Source organism: Panthera onca, chromosome C1 (assembly GCF_046562875.1).
Source record: "Panthera onca isolate mPanOnc1 chromosome C1, mPanOnc1 haplotype 2, whole genome shotgun sequence".
In the NCBI taxonomy this organism is placed as follows: domain Eukaryota; kingdom Metazoa; phylum Chordata; class Mammalia; order Carnivora; family Felidae; genus Panthera; species Panthera onca.
In genome coordinates this window covers 189,415,118-189,433,023 of record NC_138346.1, presented here as the reverse complement: position 1 = coordinate 189,433,023, position 17,906 = coordinate 189,415,118, and the positions used below count along the sequence as shown (strand labels likewise).

Genomic DNA, 17,906 nt, shown 5'->3' with positions numbered 1-17,906 from the left:
TCCCGCGCCTTGGGCTAGCAGGGGTGGTGGTGGCAAAGGAGGATAATTGGCAGGAATCGTTGCGGGAGGGGGGTTGTCCCTGTGCCTGAGCCCCTATTGTGGTTTTGTGTCTCAGTATATGTCAGCGTTCACTGATGCCTGTCTGCTCAACACACATTGGTTAAGCGCCTACTGAGTTCTGGACGCTGGCGATGTGCCTGTGTGGAGCTCTGCACCTGTTTGTGTGAACATATGCATGCAGGAAGTTTCTGGTTTGGGGAAATTCTGTCCTGAATACATAAGCCTGAGAGGTTGGGAGAGAAGGCACAGATATTCATTGAGAACCTGTTCGTGTCGGGTCCTGCATTAGGTATGATTTTTGTTCCCATTGTACAGATGAGAGAAGAGGACCTGAGAGGGAGAATGGTTTGGGAAGGCCTGTTGGGATAATGGAAGGGAGGCCTTTGGAGGCACACAGACTTCTCTTTGAATCCGCTCCCTGCCACTTGCCAGCTCGGTGACCATGAGCAAGTTTTCAACCTCTGTAGTCTTACTTTTCTGGTCTAGACCACAGAAGAGTAGCATCCCAGAAGGTGGATTTCGGCTGAGGAGGAAATGAGGAAGGTATGTAAAGTGCTCAGCCCTGCACTCATTCATTCATCCATCCATGGAAGCTTCCGTGGGCATCTTTATTTTTTACTTTTCCCTCACTTCCCCATAGCGAGCGCCTTTAAGTGCCAAGGTCTTGCACCAAGCATTGGGACCGCCAGAGAGAGCATCATAGGCACAATGTCTGCCCTCAAGTAACTTAGAGGCTCAAGGGGACACAAGTGAGTAAACAGGAGATTATCGATCAGAGCTGTGATGAATGGAGGAGACAGGCTGTGGGAATGAATGACCCTGCCGCACCTGTCCCGGGCTTGAGGCATCGGGAGGTACCTGGAGGGGGTGCTGTCTCAGCTGAGCCTTGAAGAGTGAGTTGGCATTGGGAAGGGAAGGGATTCAGACAGAGAGGGAATGGCATGTTCAGAGGCCCAGAGTCGAGATCACGTGGGTTCCAGAACCAAAAGCAGTTTAGTGTGGCCAAAGCTCCGAGATGGAGAGATTACTGATGCCGGAGAGGCAGATGGGCCAGAAGAGGGAGAGGATCAGTGACCGGGCCAGCGGTGCTGTTGGTGACTCAAACCAGGAGGGATTGGGGAGAGCAGTGGGGGGAGAAGGGGAAAGGATGAGTTCCCATAAGTTTTGGATAGAGAATCATTGGGACTGGTTTGGGATTGGACACAGGGGGTGAGGGAGAGGGAAGAGTAAAGAGGTGTCTGGTTTCTAGTTGGGCACTGGACAGACAGGGCCATTCCCTGAGAATCGAGGCAGGAGGAGCCCAGGGGAAGGTGGCATGCCCAGCCTCAGACAGGCTCCATCTGAGTTAGATTCTATGGAAGCCTTGGGATTTGGGAGGGTTGTTCAGCACTATGTCCACTGTGTGAATGGCAGTCCCTGGCACTGGGCAACATGGTGGCCTGGGGATGTTCAGCTGGATCGTGGAGTCAGAAACCCCGGAGAGGGAAGAATCAAGAGCACAGAGGTTGTCACGGAGGTGTTAGGAGTGGCTTGGGGGATGGTGCTGAGTGGGAAGAGCAGGGCGGCCCCAGGGCTGCTCCAGGGAACACCTAAGAACACATTGGCACAGGAGGAGGAACCCACTTGCTGAGAAGGAGCAGCCGAAGGGAGAGAAGGAGGAAACCCAGGACACTGAGCTCCTAGAGTGTGAGGAGGGCGTGGCCCTAGAAATAATGCCTAGTGCTCTTACCTTTGGGAGCCTCACTTTCTTGGTCTGGAAGTTGGGGCAGACGCACCTGTCTCAGACCCATTTTGAGGAGTGAACAAGATTGGAATTATTCTCTGAGGTCATACTTCCGGCAAGGGGCAGAGCAGGGTTCTTGCCTACACTGTGTACCTCCAGTGCCCAGGCTTTCCCGTGGCCCCCACTGCTTCTGGGCACTGCACCCACCGAGCTCAGAGCCAGCAGAACCTTTAGAGGTCCTGGGCTAAGGGGTGGGGGGGGGCAAGACCTCACTGTGGGGTGTGCTGGCTGTCCTCACTGGGTCGGGAGCCTACAGAGAGGCTGATGGACTCTCCCTTGGGACAGATGCCCCAGCCCCAGCCCACAAGCAGACTCCAGGAGAGCCCAGCTGGGTCTGGGCTCCATATGGGCTGCAGAGCTGCCCCCACCCCGAGCTGATGGAGGGTGGGCTGCTGGTATGCGTGTGCAGGTCTGTGTGTGTCCATGTAGCCCTATAGGCATCGGTGTGGGCCTGTGTGCACGCGTGCTGGGTGAGGGGCAGGCTGGGTGATGGTTGGGGTCTCCCTGTCTGTGCGCATGCCTGAATGAGCTTGTGTGTGTGTGTGTGTGTGTGTGTGTGTGTTGGGAATTACAGCGTATCCATCTCCCAGTGTGCCCACATGTGCGCCCGGGGCTATGGAGTCTGTGCACTGCATGCTTCCCTCTCTGGGTGTGTCTGGCGTCTTGGCACATACCTCTCTCTGGGTGCACCAGAGAGAGGTGGTAGCCTGCCAGGAGCGTCTTCTGGGCTGCTCTGCTGGGGGAGGGTTGGGGAGGGACGCATCGGGACACTCCCTACCCTGGGATGGGGCCAGGCTCATGAGCAGGGAGCAGCGAGACCACCTCAGAGTAAAGACGCCTCTGCCAGGCTCAGGCCAGTGGTATTCCAGAGCCAGCGTCTGTCCTGCTGGGCCCCCTCAGGAGAAAGGGGACAACGCCCCTGCAGCTGGGGGGCTGCAACTGGCCCTTCTCTGCCAGCCTTGGAGCCCAGCAGACGCGCCCCCCTCCATGCCCACTCCCTGGGAGGCGTCTGACACATGATTTATTCATAAAAAGCCATTATTTGTGCCAAAGAACTGAGCCGCTGCTTTTTAAGTGCTGATAATGCTCTCGGCCTCCTTGCCTCTCCACCCCCCACCTCCTGTCTCTCTCCTCTCTCTCTCTCACCTTCTTGGGGCTTCCCATCCTTTCTCCTCCCCTTTTCTCCCCGCTTCCCTCACCTCCCTTCCTATTCCTGTATTGTTCTCCTCACCTCTCCTCCCATTTCTTCATTCTCCCCCCCCCCCCGCCCCCGACCGTCACCCCACTCACCCGCTCCACAATTAGGGGAATCAGGCAGGGCGGCTAGAGGCTCAGAACCAATTGTCCCGGACTGGGGAAGCCAGCCTGGGGTCCAGGGCTCCCCACCCTCCACCTCAGTCTTCACCTCTTCAGGACTAGGGCAAGGCGGGGAGGAGGAAGAGCCTGCTGGGAAAGGCAGGGGGAGGGTCTGCGGAGGCTGTCATAACCAGCTCCCCCTAAAGGCCATGACTTTAGCCCCCCCATTAGTCGCCCCATCCTCCCAAAGAAACGTTCAATCTCAAGAGCAGTGCCCTTGCTATGCAAATGCAGATTCTTGGCAAGCTCTGTGGGCCTTGTCCCCCCCTCCCCCACCCTTGTGGCCCCTAAGTGCCCCCTGGAGAAATTCTAGAGCCACCATTACTCAGGCAGTGCCAGGAGATCCTGGCATCAAGGGCGGCACTTGGGGTCCTGTCACTGATCGCCCTCTGTGCAGACAGGAGGCAGCAGAACGAGTATCACAGATGTGAGCGTGGATGCACACTCACACAAGGTTCTTAGAAGCAGACATCACAGATCCACGTGTGTGCGCTCTCATGCTCGCACGTGCACACACGCAGGCATGCACACAGCCACACACCTACTCATGCAGACAGAGAGTCATTCCTCCCCTGAGCACCTGCAGCGGGGGCTGAAACTCTTTCCCCATTCAGGTCCCCCGTTCGTTCGTTTGTTCGCTCACTCGCTCAGTCATTCATTCACTCATTCATTCATTCTTTCAACTTTACTTTCACACCCGCACTGTGCCAGCACCAAGGCTGGGCACTGGGGTGGCGGAAATGAACATGAGTGGGTCACAGGGAGGGGAACTGGAGCAGAGGGGCTACTGCGCCCCACCCCCAGCAGCCTTGGGCTGGGGGTTAAGCGCCCAGCAGGCAAGGGGTTAAGTCATTTGGCATCCAGAGCTGGAGCCATTAGGCCTCCTAATTATGAAATTATCGAGGTCCTCAGGTGACTGCTAATTTCACACACACTGTTCCTCTCACGGCTAATGAACGCCCGCAGAACCCACGCCTCGTCTTTCCTGCTGAACAGTGACCTGCAGTTAATGAGCTCAGGAAGGCAGACAGGCCACCGGCTGGGTGGGTGGGGCGCCAGGCCTGAGGAGGGGGCCCGAAGAGGGGCTTCGGGGCCCAAACCCAGCCTGCAGCGGTTTGCAGGACTGGCTAGGCCAGGGGCCAGAGGAAGCAGGAAGAGATGCAGACCTGGGGAGGGCTTCAGGTCATGCGGTCCTGGCAGGAACACGGTGGAGGGTGGGGGCAAGGAGAAATGGGTCGTAAGTGGTGGGGAGGCGAGAGCCTTTCTGCTAGGTTCTGGGCCCCATCAGGGTTTAAGGGCCGGCCAGGAGCAGCAAAGCTTACGAGGTGGGAATTGGTGACGGGGTGGGGGGGGGGGGGGCGCCGCGGCACAGTCCTACCGTGATGCTGGGGCTGGTGATGACTCTGGGGGCTGGCAGTGCTAATGGTGAGATAGCAATGCCGCTGGTTATGATTTTTAAAGTTTTGATTTTTTTTTAAATTAAAAATGTAACGTAGAAAATTACCCTGCAAAATGTGAATGAAGAAAGAAAAAGTAATATACCCTGCTTGCAATCTTAGACGGGGGCAGTGCCAGAGCCCAGGTCCCTTCTCCCTGGGGATGCAGCGGACCCTTCAGGCTGAAAACCAAATAGGTTCGAAGGCCCTACGACCTGCCCACGGGGAGGACCCTGCCCAACTCGTGGCCCACCAGCCCGATCAATGCCAACTGAGTGGTGCAGCCTCGAATGAGGAGAGCAAGGGGGTGACAATCGTGGTCTGGGCCCAGGGTCCTCTGTTCTAGCTTTTTCCTATCCTGTAGCCTTGAGCAAGTTCCTTTCCCTCTGGGCCTCCAGAGTAAATGATAGGGTTGGACCAGGGCTGTGTTTGCAAAGGGGGTGGGGCTCAGCTCCTGAAGAGCTGCCCCCGTACTCAGCTTGAGTTCGCATCAGGGACCCTCTCCTGAGGCAAGCACCCCAGGCCCGGGGACGGATGACCACCCCCCTTTGCTCCAGGCTTGTGTATTTGTGTGCGGTGTGCACGAAGGTTGGCATCACTCCATCCTCTTGAAGCTGCCCCCTCTCGCTCAGGAATAAGAGGGGCGTCCTGGCTTCCCACAGCCCCGACGGCAAGCTTCCACTCTGCCACCACCTCCCACGTGTCTGCTTTTCCACCTCAGTTTCCCACCTGTCAAAGGTAGGTAATGAAAGTGCGAGCTCACTTAGGACATGACAAAGATCTCAGAGGTTGTCGCTGCTACTATGTGACCCTGGGCCTGACCACCTCTCCCCTCAGGTATCCGTAGGGTCTCTTCTGGACAGTCAGCTCCATGTTGGGGTGGGGAGTGTCTGAGCCACGGGTATTCCCAGGGAGCAGGGAAGGATTGGGAGGCTGGGAAGGGCCTCTCTGCCTGCACACAGGCACACACCCCTGCATCTTGCACGTTCCTGCTGGCCCTTTGAGTGCATTTTCCCATTTGACCCGCGCAACATGAGGCGAATGCTTTTATTACCTCCATTTGTGAGAAAACTGATAGTCGGAGAGGTTAAGCAGTTATCCCAGAGTCACACAGCTGGAAATGGCAGGGCCAGGCCTCAGACGCAAAGCCTGCGGGCCCTTCACCACTGCGTTACCTCTTTCCTCCACGTGTCATGCCCAGGTGCCCGAGGACACGCACGCCGCTTGCACACGCGTACCCCAGCCAGGGACCCTCTCATCTCCACGTCCTTCCTGCGTGCACACAACACCCATGTCTGCCCTCCCCTGGGCTTCGGCGTGCAAACCCGCACACTCACAGGTGCACTCAGATACAAATATGGACTTTATTGGCAGACTTGCAAAACTCCACACCTACATGCCGCCCGCAAGGAGACGTCCACACACAAACACGCAAGGCACACCAAAGCACGCGTAAACACACACAAGCTCTGTTGCATATGCATGCAAACACACCCACCCAGGAAGGTACGCGCACACACACACACATGCACACCCCATGGGCACACCTGGGAGTATTTACCCACGCACATGCTCTGACATACAAACACATGGGTGCATAGTAAGCGTCCTCCAAGGAGCGTTTATACACACACACGTGTGCCTGTACAGACACATGCCCTCCACGTATGAAACGAGGCACACGGGTGTGCTCGCATGTGCACACATGAACAGAAGCACAGGCCGGGGCACTCGGGTGTGGTGAGGTGAGCAACCTCCCGTACTGTGGGGGTGATGGATGGACCCACGTCCTAAGTGACTATCAAAGTGTCGTGGTGTGTGAGGCGCAAACACCAATTAGTGGGGCCTTTGAAAGCATCAGCTCGTTAGAGGGGAAGCCGAAGAGGCTGGGATTGGCATAAAACGCGGAGCTATTTAACTATCGTGGGGCGGGGGTATGGGAGCTGTGCAGAGGCCTTCGGGCAGAGCAGCCCCTCCACCCTGTACTTGCTAGTGAAGAAGGACCCTCACGAGGGGCCTTGGCAGGCGGCTCTGACGCTCCTTGAAAGCGGGGGGTGGGGGGGCAGCCTCCTGCCAGTGCTGGGCTGGCACTGAGTGCGCGGGGGCTGTGCCAACTGGCGATCAATTTCATGCACATCGTAAACCTAAGTGCTTTCTGGAGAGTCGGGCAGATTGCACATAAAGTCCCCCTTCTGTCCCTAGCACACGGGTGGGCGGGTGAGGCAGAGGCTCACCCTGGTCGATAAGACCTCTGCTATGCTGCCTGAGACCTGTATAACCTGGTCCCCAGGAGGAGGTCTCCTTGGGGACATGGGGCAGGGTGGGGGGGATTCTGTCAGGAGGGCTGGTGCTTCTAGGGGCAGCTGGATCTGTGGGCAGTGCATGAGCCCCGAGGTCGACCGCCCTCTGCTACCCGATGGCTGAACGATTTCGGGCCATCAGCTCCTCTGACCCTCGGTTTCTTCATCTATAAAGTGGGTTGAGGTAAGAATTAAACGAGTTCCTGTCCGTGGCATGATGTGTCACAGAGCTGAAGAACCTATGAGCGCAAGTGAGATCACATTTGCATTTATCGTTATGCCCAAGGGATTCAGGCTCTGAGTCCCCACATGCTCACCCAAGGGCCCCAGACCCCTCCCCACGGTCTCCACTGTTTTTGGGAGGCTCCAGAGGTGGGGGGTCTCACAGGGAGCCACAAACCTGTCTTTCATTACAGGAGCCTACCTATGATTCGATCCTGGTTCTGCCCAGTCTCCTGTTTACACCCTTGAACGTGTCTGGAGAGCCCTCCCCACCATCCCTCCTATCGTGAAGTATCAATGGCAGGCCAGAGGGGTGGTTTCTGGATGTTCTCCAGGTCCCCTGCCCTTTGGGTGCCAGAGCAGTTCTGGGCCCTGCATCAGGGCCAAGGTGGCAGGGCGGGGGTGGGGCGGGACAGAAGGGTAAAGGGTAAAGGTGGCCAAGTTCCTGCTTAGCTCTGTGCCTCTGTCATCTGGGCCCCAAGCTGTGCTTGTGCATGTCACCTCCCAAACACTCTCACGAAACCAGCTTCTTCAGCTTTCGCCCTCCCCCCTGATCCTGGAAGCTCAGATCCAGGCCAGGGGTGGGGCTGGGGAGGGGGCCCCCGGCTGCCCTCCCCCCAGGAGCCCCTACGGTGGTGGGGTTTAGAGCCATTCTGAAGCCAGACTGCTCAGATTCAAATTCTGGCTTTGCTGCTTATAAGCCACAAGATGTTGGGTAACTTACCTTATCTCTGCCTCAATTTCCTCGTCTGTAAAGTGGGGATGGTGATATTTACCTCATAGGGCTGTTGTGAAAAAGAAATGAATAAGTATAATTGAAGTGCTTGGAGCAGTACCTAGAACAGAGCAGCATGATGTGAATGTTTCCTGATTATTATTATGATAATACTAACATTATGATATCATAACCATTGTTCCTCTTTCTCCTGTGCCCTTTTTAGACAACCCCCGTTCTTCTTCTTGTGGCAACAAAAGCAGTCTCCATATTTATCAGCGGGTTCAAAACAGAACTGAGAGGGGAAATATGACAGGGTTACTATGGTTCACAACTCCAGGGGGTGACTTCCAATTACAGGTTTTGTCAGTGCCCTGGTTGTTCAGTACCCAACCTGAGCAACTGAGCATAACTATCTCCTTTTCTCTCTGATACATGGAGCCCTGCTGTCTTAGTCTGCTTGGGCTGCTGTAACAAAATACCATAGACTAGATGGTGTAACTAACACTCATTGCTCACAGATCTGAAGGGTGGCAAGTCTAAGATCAAGGTGCTGACAGATTTGCTTCCTTGTGAGAGCCCTTCCTGGCTTGTGGATGGCCACCTTCTCACTGTTTCCTTCCAGGGCAGAAGAGAGAGAGAGAGAGAGAGAGAGAGAACTCTGGTTTCTCCCTCATACGATAAAGACACTAATCCCATTATGGGGGGTCTCATCCTTGTGACCTCATCTAAACCTAAGACCCCCAAAGGCCCCCCCCCCACCTCCAAACACCAACACACCGGGATCAACATATGGATTTGGGATTGACAGAAACATTTATTTCATAACACCTGCCCAGCCAGGACATCTCACAGTCAGGCACCACACGGTGGGCCCGGCACGCAGTAGGCGCTCAGGAACTGAGGGTGGGCCTCTCAACAATTAGCCCTCACAATCACCCTGTGAAGAGCAGATGGTTACTGTCAGACTAGAGACAGAGAAATAGTGCTCAGAGAGGGCTAGATAGGCAGGATGGGAGAGGCTGTGCTGTGGTGACCGACAGCCCCTAAATCTCAGCGGGTGAATGCAACAGAAGTTTATCATTTACTCATGCAAAGTCTGCTGCGGGTCCTGGTGTCTCTCAGGGCTGCTGTCCCTTGTGGGCTGACTCAGCTTTCCGTGCAGCTTTGACCTTGAGGACCCGCCATTACAGAAGAGGCTTTCTTGGTTGCAGCGGCAGCCGGAAGGTCAGGCATCAGCTCTTGTACGCTTTGGCCAGGAAGTGACCATTTCACCTCTGTCCCCAGCTCACTGGCCGGGAGCCGTGACCCACTTACAGCCAGGAGCCTGGGAAATAGAGGAGTCTGTGTCTGCGGAGGAGGTGACTCTGTGTGTCCAGGCATGGACCAGGCAGGAAGAGCCCAGGAGCTTAGCCTAAGAGGAGGTCCTGCCAGCTGGGGCAGAGAGGAGAGGTGTTGTTGGAAGGGGCTGGAGCTAGGCTTTGGAGAAGACGGGCAAGATGGATTTGGACAGGCAAAGAAGAGAAAGAGGGCATTCCACGTGGGCACAGAGTGAGCATATATCTGCAGGTAGGATATAGCAGAAGGTACCTCCAGGGAACAGTGAAAACATTCTGGCTTGAGCAGGTCTGTCTAGGGAGGATGATGAAGGTAAGGGTGGACTTTCAAGGCCTTAGAGAGAGAAATATTTTGGAGGAAGAGGTGATGAATCTGTAGTCCGTCATCACCCCCTGTGTGGGTATGGTGGGGGAAAGCCGCACTGGTTTGACTTCCAGTTTTCTGGCTTGGGAAACCGGGACGTGAAGCTGCCGGACAGCAGATCGGAGAACCCGAGGGAAGGAGTGTGACGTGGGGTCAGAGGGAAAGCTTGGCTAGGGCCACGCTGGGTTTGAGATAGCCGTGCAACATGCCGGGAGGGGGCCAGGAGGCAGTGGGCAGTTGGGTTCCGAGCTCAGGAGAAAGAGCGGGGCTGCAGTGGAAGAACAGAGATGTAGACACACAGAGGGGTCATGTGAAGGATGAAAGGAGAAGGGGATCCCGGACAGAGCTCTGGAAAGCAGCCTTGGAAGCAAGAGCAGAGGAGGAGTCCGGGGAGGTACAAGCCAGAGGGATGGGGGCAAAGCCAGGGGGGTCATGGGAGCAAGGGACAGCCAAGAAGAGAGGAGCAGTGAGTTGTGTCTGACATTGTCCTGGCATCCAGATGAGGTATGATCAGGGGATTTAGCGACGAATGGGTTGCTGGTGACCTTGGCAAGGATTGTTTCTAGGGTGTGATGGATAGGAAAGCCAGATCGGGTGGGTCAAGGAGCAAGTGTAGACAACTCTCCCAGAAGCTTCCCTAAAGGGCAGGGGGAGACAGCCGTGGGTGGAAAAGGTTGAGCTATCATGGGAGAGTATTTCTGGGAAAGAAAATCTTTTATTATTATTATTATTATTATTATTATTATTATTGTGTTTTAAGAAGGGAGAGATTTGAATATGTTGACAGCCGATGGGAAGGGGCCGGTAGAGAGGAAGATGTTGGAGGCAGCGAATCCCTGAGGAGTAGGGGGCAGAGGGAGGAATCCAGGGCTGGGCTCGGAGATAGGGATTCATCTGGAAGGTGTGCTGTGAGGAAGCCGTGGAGAGGGGCATGGGGAATCTAGCTGAGGCTAGAGGCTCCCAGGGAGACCCAGGATGTGGTGGGGGTGGGGTGCGGGTGCGGGTGTAAGACAGGGAGAGGTGGGGAGGAGGGGGAGGGGGCTGGAGATAGCAGAGACAGGTAGGAGTCCCACCCACACAAAGGTAATCAGAGAAATAAAGATACAGAAGAGAAGAGAGACGGAGGGAGGAGGAGGACGAAAGGCTGAGCTGAGGCTCAGGAGAGGCCCCTCAGGAGCGGGCTGTGGGCGTGGGCCTGTGGAAAGAGTGTGCACTCTTCTCGGGGGCCTCCGAGCCAGCCCAGAAGCTCCGACCCTCTCCCAAACCAGCTAGTGCCCGGCCCAGGAGCCCGCCTGATGGTAGCCACGCGGATGCCATCCACGGCCTTTGCTTTCGTGGCCTGCGGTGGGGGTCTGCCAAGCCCTTCCTCTGCTGCAGGAGCACCCGCCGTGCCCCCTTCCAAGCTGCCGATCCTGGGCAGAGGGGAGCCTTCTCTTCACAGGGACGGTCCAGGCCTCTGGCCACCCAACAGGCGTGGGACCTCACATGTGGTATGGTCAGGCCCCGAGGGAGGCGACAGTTGCAGCCAGCCCCCTGCCCCTCACCCCTCGTGGCCCCAGCCCCAGGTCTTGCTCGCCCTGTGGGGCCTAGGCCACCCTGACATTCACCTAATTGTCTTCCCGCTTTGATGAGTGGCTCCGCAGAGGCGCCGCCACGGATCAAATTAAATGTGAGCCAAGCAGGCAGCCCGGCTGATGAGATGGGAAATACCACATTTACATAGCCCCACACCAGGGCCGGGGACCCAGCACCGGAGACAAAGATCGGGGGACCCGGGCAGAGACAGAGGGGGTCAGAGAGACAGAGACAGGGAGGTGGGGTGGAGGGGGGGGAAGAAAGAGATGGGATAGGAGGTGGGGGAAGGTGGGCAGAGGCACCGTTTACAGGGTCCCGGTCACTGTTGCTGAAGGAAGGGCAGTGGGGGAGGGAGATCGATACAGGTAGAGGCTCTTGTCACCTCCAGACAGGTGGCTGCCGCCCCTGCCAAGCCCAGCCTGCTGGCCCCAGAGGTAGGAAGGTGACCTGGAGCCCCAGAGGCAGCTGAGTCCCCCTCCTGCCCGACTCCCAGCTGAGTCTCCACGCAGCTCCTCATTTCCACCCAGACCCCACAGCTGGGCTGCAGCTGGCGTCCTCAGCACAGCCCTGTGGGTGTGGCCGTGAGCTTCCCCCCAGTTCACTCGGGGACATTCTGGCTGCCCCAGGAAGTGTGTGTGTGTGTGTGTGTGTGTGAGTGTGTGTGCAAATGGGACAGAGAGAGTGTGACCATGTGTGGCACCTTCACGGGATCTCCTGTGTGCAGGTGTGCTGGCCGCCACTAAGCCCTGGGCCCTTGGAGGACAGCTGGGTCCTCCCTCTGATCTGAAGGGCTGGGGTGGCCTGGAGGCGGACCCTGAGTCTGTGTGCAGGACAAGAGGGGCGCCGGTGTTCCCGGCCGAGCGATCACGCCAACCGTCCCTCCTGCCCCTAACAGCAGCGTTCCAGGTGCAAAGCACCGTCCCCAACCTCGGGGCGACTCTGTGGGGGAGCCACTGCCATTCTTTCCAGTGTATAGAAAAGAAAGCTGAGGTGCGGGGAGGAGAAGGATACTGTCTAGAAAGGGCACAGCCCGGACACGAGCCCGGGACTGTCCTCTTCAGCTTAGTGGGTCCTCCTGTGTTGGTTGCTGTAGGTGTCCAGGGTGCTGTGTGCTTGGCAGGGGTTGGAAAGTACTTACTCATCCTTCCTTCAGTCTCCTGGTTCCCTCCAGAAACGCCCCCTCCCCCCTCCCTCCAGTCTCACGGGCCTGGGCTGGACACGCTGGATAGTACTCCCACCATTAACGTTAGGTGTTTGCTGAGCACACGGCGCGTGCCAGGCGTGAGGCGCGCCCTCTGGGTAGGTGTCCCTGACCCCTCCCTTCCACCCTCGGCAGGAGGCAGCATCATTAGCCTCATGTGACAGGTGTGGAAACTGAGGGCACACAGATCAGGGGGAGAGGCGTTTTGTGAAGAGTTACGCTCTGCCTGGGTTCAGTCCCCCTTCCCTCCCTCAGTCACTGACCCCGACCTAGCCATCCAGGGAGGCGGAGGGGCGCGGAGAGCCTTCCTGCACATGCTCCGTGTGTCTGTCTGCGCGTGTGTGCGAGCTTGGGGCTGGGCCGGCAGGACGCCTACCCCGTGCTGGTGTCTGTGACATGTGCTTCTGCCACTTCACCCCCTTCACTCCTCACGGTGACGCCACTACCTTGGGATGACTCTGCCCTCGTTTTGGAGTGAGCGAACTGAGGCTCTGAGATGGCAAGCGACAGCAAGTTAGCTTCAAGGCGAGTTCTGGGACCCAAGCGTCCGGATTCCGGGCTCTTGCCGGCGCCCGAGGCTCAACAGGCTTTGCCCTTTTCTTCCCTCCTTGGGGACTCCTACTCGGGGTCCCCTGCCCAGGGAAGCTGGCCCCCGGAAAGTGCCTGTTGGCTCCACTGAGAAGCCCTTCCCCCTCATCCACGGGGGCCAGGGCGGCTTTTACTGGGGAAATAATTAGAAATCTAATTCTTATTTCTCCCACTCCGCTAATTGTCTGTGGACAATTTGATTGTAACAGCCGTCACTGAAGCAGAAAAACCACCTTATTTCTGCCAGACATCCTCCCTGCAAATAACACCAGCAACTGCCTGGCTCCCCTCTCACCTGCAGAGCCCCAGGGCCTGAGGGGCCCTCCCAGCTCTGCTGAGGGCACATCTGGGGGCCAGGCCTAGCCACAGGGGGGCAGGGGCAGTGGCAGGGACAGTGCCCAAGGACCTACAGGACAAGGTGGGGGGGGGGGTGAGAGGAGAGAATATGAATATTTGAGCATTTGGGGGAAAGACGGAGGAGGAAGATGGAGACCCAGGCCCAAGAAGATACTGGTGGGGGTGCAGTGAGCCAGGTGATCTCAGAGCAGATGAAGGAGAAGGAAATGCCTGGTGGGGGTCAGGCCGAAGAGGCAGGAGCCAGGACCCCTGGCCCAGACTGCCTCTCTGCCAAAGCAGGGGACACACCTCCGAGACAAAACCAGACAGTGTTTTTAGGAGCAGGCTGCTGAGGGCTCCCCAGAGAGCCCAGCCTCCGGTGGGATGTGGTTGATTAGGAAAGGAAGGAGGAGGATGGGATGGGATGGGGCCTGAGGGTGGGGGTGGGGGGTGGGAAGGGTGAAGTGTCCAGAGACCAGACAAGAATGCAGATGGGGACAGACTGGACTAATGGGGACTGGATTGAGCATGAGGCAGACACCCAGTCTGGGACTGACCTGTTGATTAACGCTCCCTCACCAGCTGCCCACCCATCCCTCCCTGGCAGCACAGCCCTCTGGGGGCCAGGCAGCCTCCATTTCTACCCCTGCCTCCCTCCCTATCTTATCTCTAGAGTCCCCCCTCCCTGTCCCTCCCTCTCTCTCTGGGGCCAGGCCAATGGCTGTGGGCGGTTGTGGGAGCCCTGATCCCACACAAGCTGAGCCCTGTGACTTGGGGTACAGGCTGAAGAGCTCACAGTGGCCCCCTTGGCCATGGAAGCTGGCACGGGGCGGGGGGCAGGAGGGAGGGACTTCTGTGTTGGCATGAACCTACTCTTGGATGCCCATCCCAGGGCGTCTTCCCGAGGGTGGGTAGGTGGGTGTGGGTGGCTTGTTGGGTGCTCAGATGGGGGGGAAGGGGTGGAGGCTTAGTCCTGACTCCTAGGGAACCCCGAGCACCCTCTGCCTGCACCCCAGGGCTCTTCTTCAGCCCCGCTCCTTTGGCTAGGCCAGGAGGGAGAGTGCCAGGGACTGGGGCAGGCAGCCACGTGGTGGGGCCTGGGGCCCGCGCAGGGTGGGAGAGAGGGGGGGTGGTGGGGGAAGCCACAGCCCAGAGCCTCCTCCGCCTCTTCTTCCCTCTGCGGGTTCTCAGCCCTCCCCTCTTCCCCCCTCCCAGGCTTGTCAGGGGAGGATGTAGGGGGGGGGGGTGCCGGGGGCTCCTGTCAGTCTAGAGCTGGAGAGCTCCCCAAGCTTCATTAACATGCAAATTAGCAAGTTCTGACTGGCTGTGGCAGCTACGGGCAGCCACCCCTCCCAGCCCCAAGTGTGTGTGTGTGTGTGTGTGTGTGTGTGTGTGTGTGTGTGTGTGTGTGATCTGCAGCAGCGTCTGAAAAGAGAGGGAGCGGCTCTCATGGCCCTGGACTCCACAGACAGCAGTACACGTGTGTCTCACCCACACTTACACCCACACACCTACACAAAGACCAAATATGCACACACATGTATATACATATGCACACCAGACAGACAGATTCTCCTGGTCGCAGCCAGTCAGCCACATTTGCAGGGCTTAGGGACACCCATGGACACACAATCACAGGCACACAACTTCACCCACAGCGGCCACACCCCGAATGGTCTCAGACAGGCATGCGCACCAAGCGGCCCACTCCTTCCACACTCGTGCCACTTCATACCCTGACACACAGTCCCACACGGGAACAGACCCATGAACACACCGTCCCCCACACAGCCGCACACACCGCCTGTCAGTCACCCAAAGTCACACCCAGACAAAGTCTGGCGAGAGGTGGGTACCGTGGCTCCACAGCCTGCCCCGAGGGCGGGTGCCACACCCTGGACCCCCCGAGTGTCCATGCTGTGGTGCGTTCCTTCCACTGGAGCTGACCAGGGCCAGCCCCGGTCTCCTGCCCACGTGGTTGAGTTTCTTGTACTGTCGGCCCCTCTGCTTGGACCCCCACCCGAATCTCCTTCGCTCCCCGCATCTGCACTGTCATCACCTGCCCCGGCAGCCAGCCCTTGGCCCTCCCTGGAGAATGGCCCCGGTCACACGGCACTGAAACTGCCGGTTGATGTGTCTGCCTCCACCAGGCAGGGAGCTTGAGGAGGAGGACAGGGGTGGCGTCAGTCAGTCTGGTGCACTGCTCTGTCCCCAGTGCTCCGCTCACTCTGACCCATCCATGCTATTTCCGCAATGGGGTGGAACGGGAGACAGCAGTGATAAGAACGCAAATGGCTGACACTTATTTGGTATTTGCTAGGCGCTCAGGCCCCATTCACAACGACCCCATGAGGGATCGGCCCCGTTGTTACCCCATTGTTAGAGGAGGAACCCGAGGCACAGAGGGATCGAGGAGCCTTGTCAGGATCATCCTGACTATAAGTGACAGACAGAACTGGGATCTGAACTCCGGTTGTCCAGCTCTGGACAGCCCTGCCTGTGCTCTTCCCCGGGACACCAGGCAGAGAGTTGGGGGGCACTCACGGGGGGTGGGGAGCGGAGGAGCCCCCCAGTCCCGAGCAATGGAAGGGAGCCCTCAGCTTCTAAGAGGAGGGCCTTGCTCACTGACACCTGTCATGGGGGCTCCGGGCCATGGGAACCTGGGGCACCCAGGGTGGGGAGATAACCAGGACATCCCCCATTTTAGAGAGCGGGTGACTGAGGCCAGAGAGGTCCCGGGTCAAACTGACCCACATTTCTTTAATACTTGCTGTGTGCCAAGCCCTCATCTGATTGATGTCCTTTATTCCTCAGGACAGCCCCGTGAGGTCGGCTCACTTACCAGCTCCATTTTACAGGTCAGAGAGCGAGGCTCATGGTAGCTTCACATGCCGGGGTGTCAGTGTGGTGGTCACCTGTGGTTTTGTCTGCAGGGAACCATACCCCCCCCACCCCTCCCCACCCCTCCCCACCCCTCCCCACGCTAACTAAACTTGCTTCTGGAATGGGAGATCCCACCCTCCTGCGTGGGGTTGATTGGTTCGGTGATAGACAGGTGATTCAAACTGGGCCAATCAGTGCCCTCGCTTGAGAGTTTTGACCTTGGGGCCAATGTTGAGGCTCTGGAGTTTTCAGCAGCCCAGACCCATTTCTGCAGTGAGAGCAGGGAAACTACAAAAGCACTGAGGGAAGGCTGTAGTCTGGCTGTGACCTGCTGTGATGGGGCAGCTGGGGGCCTTCAGCCTGCCTTCTGCCTCCTGGGCACTCTCCAGCTGGCTCCACCTTGTCCAAGTCTCTCCTCCATCCCTCCTTCACCCCTCTGCTTGTCTAGCACCCACCATCGCCCAGGGGGTTCACAACAAGTGTCCTGGGGATCGGAGCCAGGCGGGAGCGGATGGCCCAGGCAAGACTCGGCACGGGCAGCCTCATTCCTGCTGGACGGTTTGTGGGTGAGTGGCTGACTGCCATCACTGAGTGAGTGGTCCCCACCCTCACGTTGCCCAAGCCAGGGCCCTGTCACCTCTTCACTGTGCCCCAAACAGTGCCCGGCGTACAGGAGGCCTTCACTGTCTAACTGGGAAATGAATGAACGGCCGTATTAATTGGCATATGTCTCAGGCCTTGGCTAGGCGCAGCAGAGTTCATTCTGTGGGGCTCCGCAGGTGGTCCCCCTGCTGACCTGTCCCCTCGGGGTCCCTTTTACCACCTTTTCCAGCATTTCAAGTCTTTTCTCCAGTCTAGAGGGTGAGGCTGGAGTGGCCCTCTCCACACAAGCAGCATCCTGTTGTTTCGGTCTTAACTTAGAAGAGTACCTTTTGAGAATACGCAGCTTTGTTTCTCGTGCTGGTGCAGGGGCGACCCCTGCGTCACTGCGTATGGCGGCCCCAAGTGGCAGCCCATGATCTGTGGCACATAGTGGCTCAAGACTCAAACCCAACTGCCGAAACTGGGAGGAAAGACCCTTGGAGGGCAAGTCAAGACATTTGGTGAGAGTGGGTGGGAGAGTGGCCTATTAATTAATCATTCAAAATGTCATCAGGCCCCACATCAGCTGTGAAGCTGGGACTCAGACCCAGGGTTCCTTGCGACCTAGGACTCTGTAGCCCCCACGGTTGCTTTCTGAATTCCTCAGAGAATTTCTAGCATGGAAATTCAGAGTGGTCAGGGCTCACTGAACGTGGCCTGCTGAATCCTGTCTAGACCCAGTGTGGGCCCCAAATGGGACTGGGCAGTGACCCACTGTCCCAGTCTGAAGGCCACTGTTAGGCCTGTGGCTTCTGTTCCTGGGTTTTTGACCCAGGAGAGGGCATCAGGTCCCTGGAGAGAGAAGAAAGGGCCCCTTGGGCCAGAGCCCCTGAGGATCCTTTGAGACTGACCCCAAATTCTGCCGAGGTGGAACAGAGGTGCCTGCGTTCCTGGCCCTGGTTCCTCAGCCTGGCAGCTGCAACCAGCATTTGGCACAGACAGGGCAAGAGCACGGCCTCCAGCTGGGGGCGTCAGGGGTCTAAGCTCGGTTGGCAAGCAGGGCAGCCCTTTCCAGCCCTGGAAGCAAAGGGTTAACCGGCTGGGGAAGGCGGGAGCAGCAGTCATTTGGCTAAGGAGCCTTGTTAATTGATTCCCTCGTTCCCATTTG

General features: G+C 57.7%; 1 long non-coding RNA gene across 1 annotated transcript; it reads right to left on the bottom strand.

The window, feature by feature from the left end:
- Nucleotides 1-8,669: 8,669 nt before the first annotated feature.
- On the bottom strand, nt 8,670-13,045 carry LOC144617092 (uncharacterized). Its single transcript, XR_013557111.2, has 2 exons — nt 12,619-13,045; nt 8,670-9,306 (listed from the first exon to the last, which is right to left on the bottom strand). It is a non-coding gene; the product is annotated as an uncharacterized LOC144617092 (long non-coding RNA).
- Between the last annotated feature and the right edge of the window lie 4,861 nt (nt 13,046-17,906).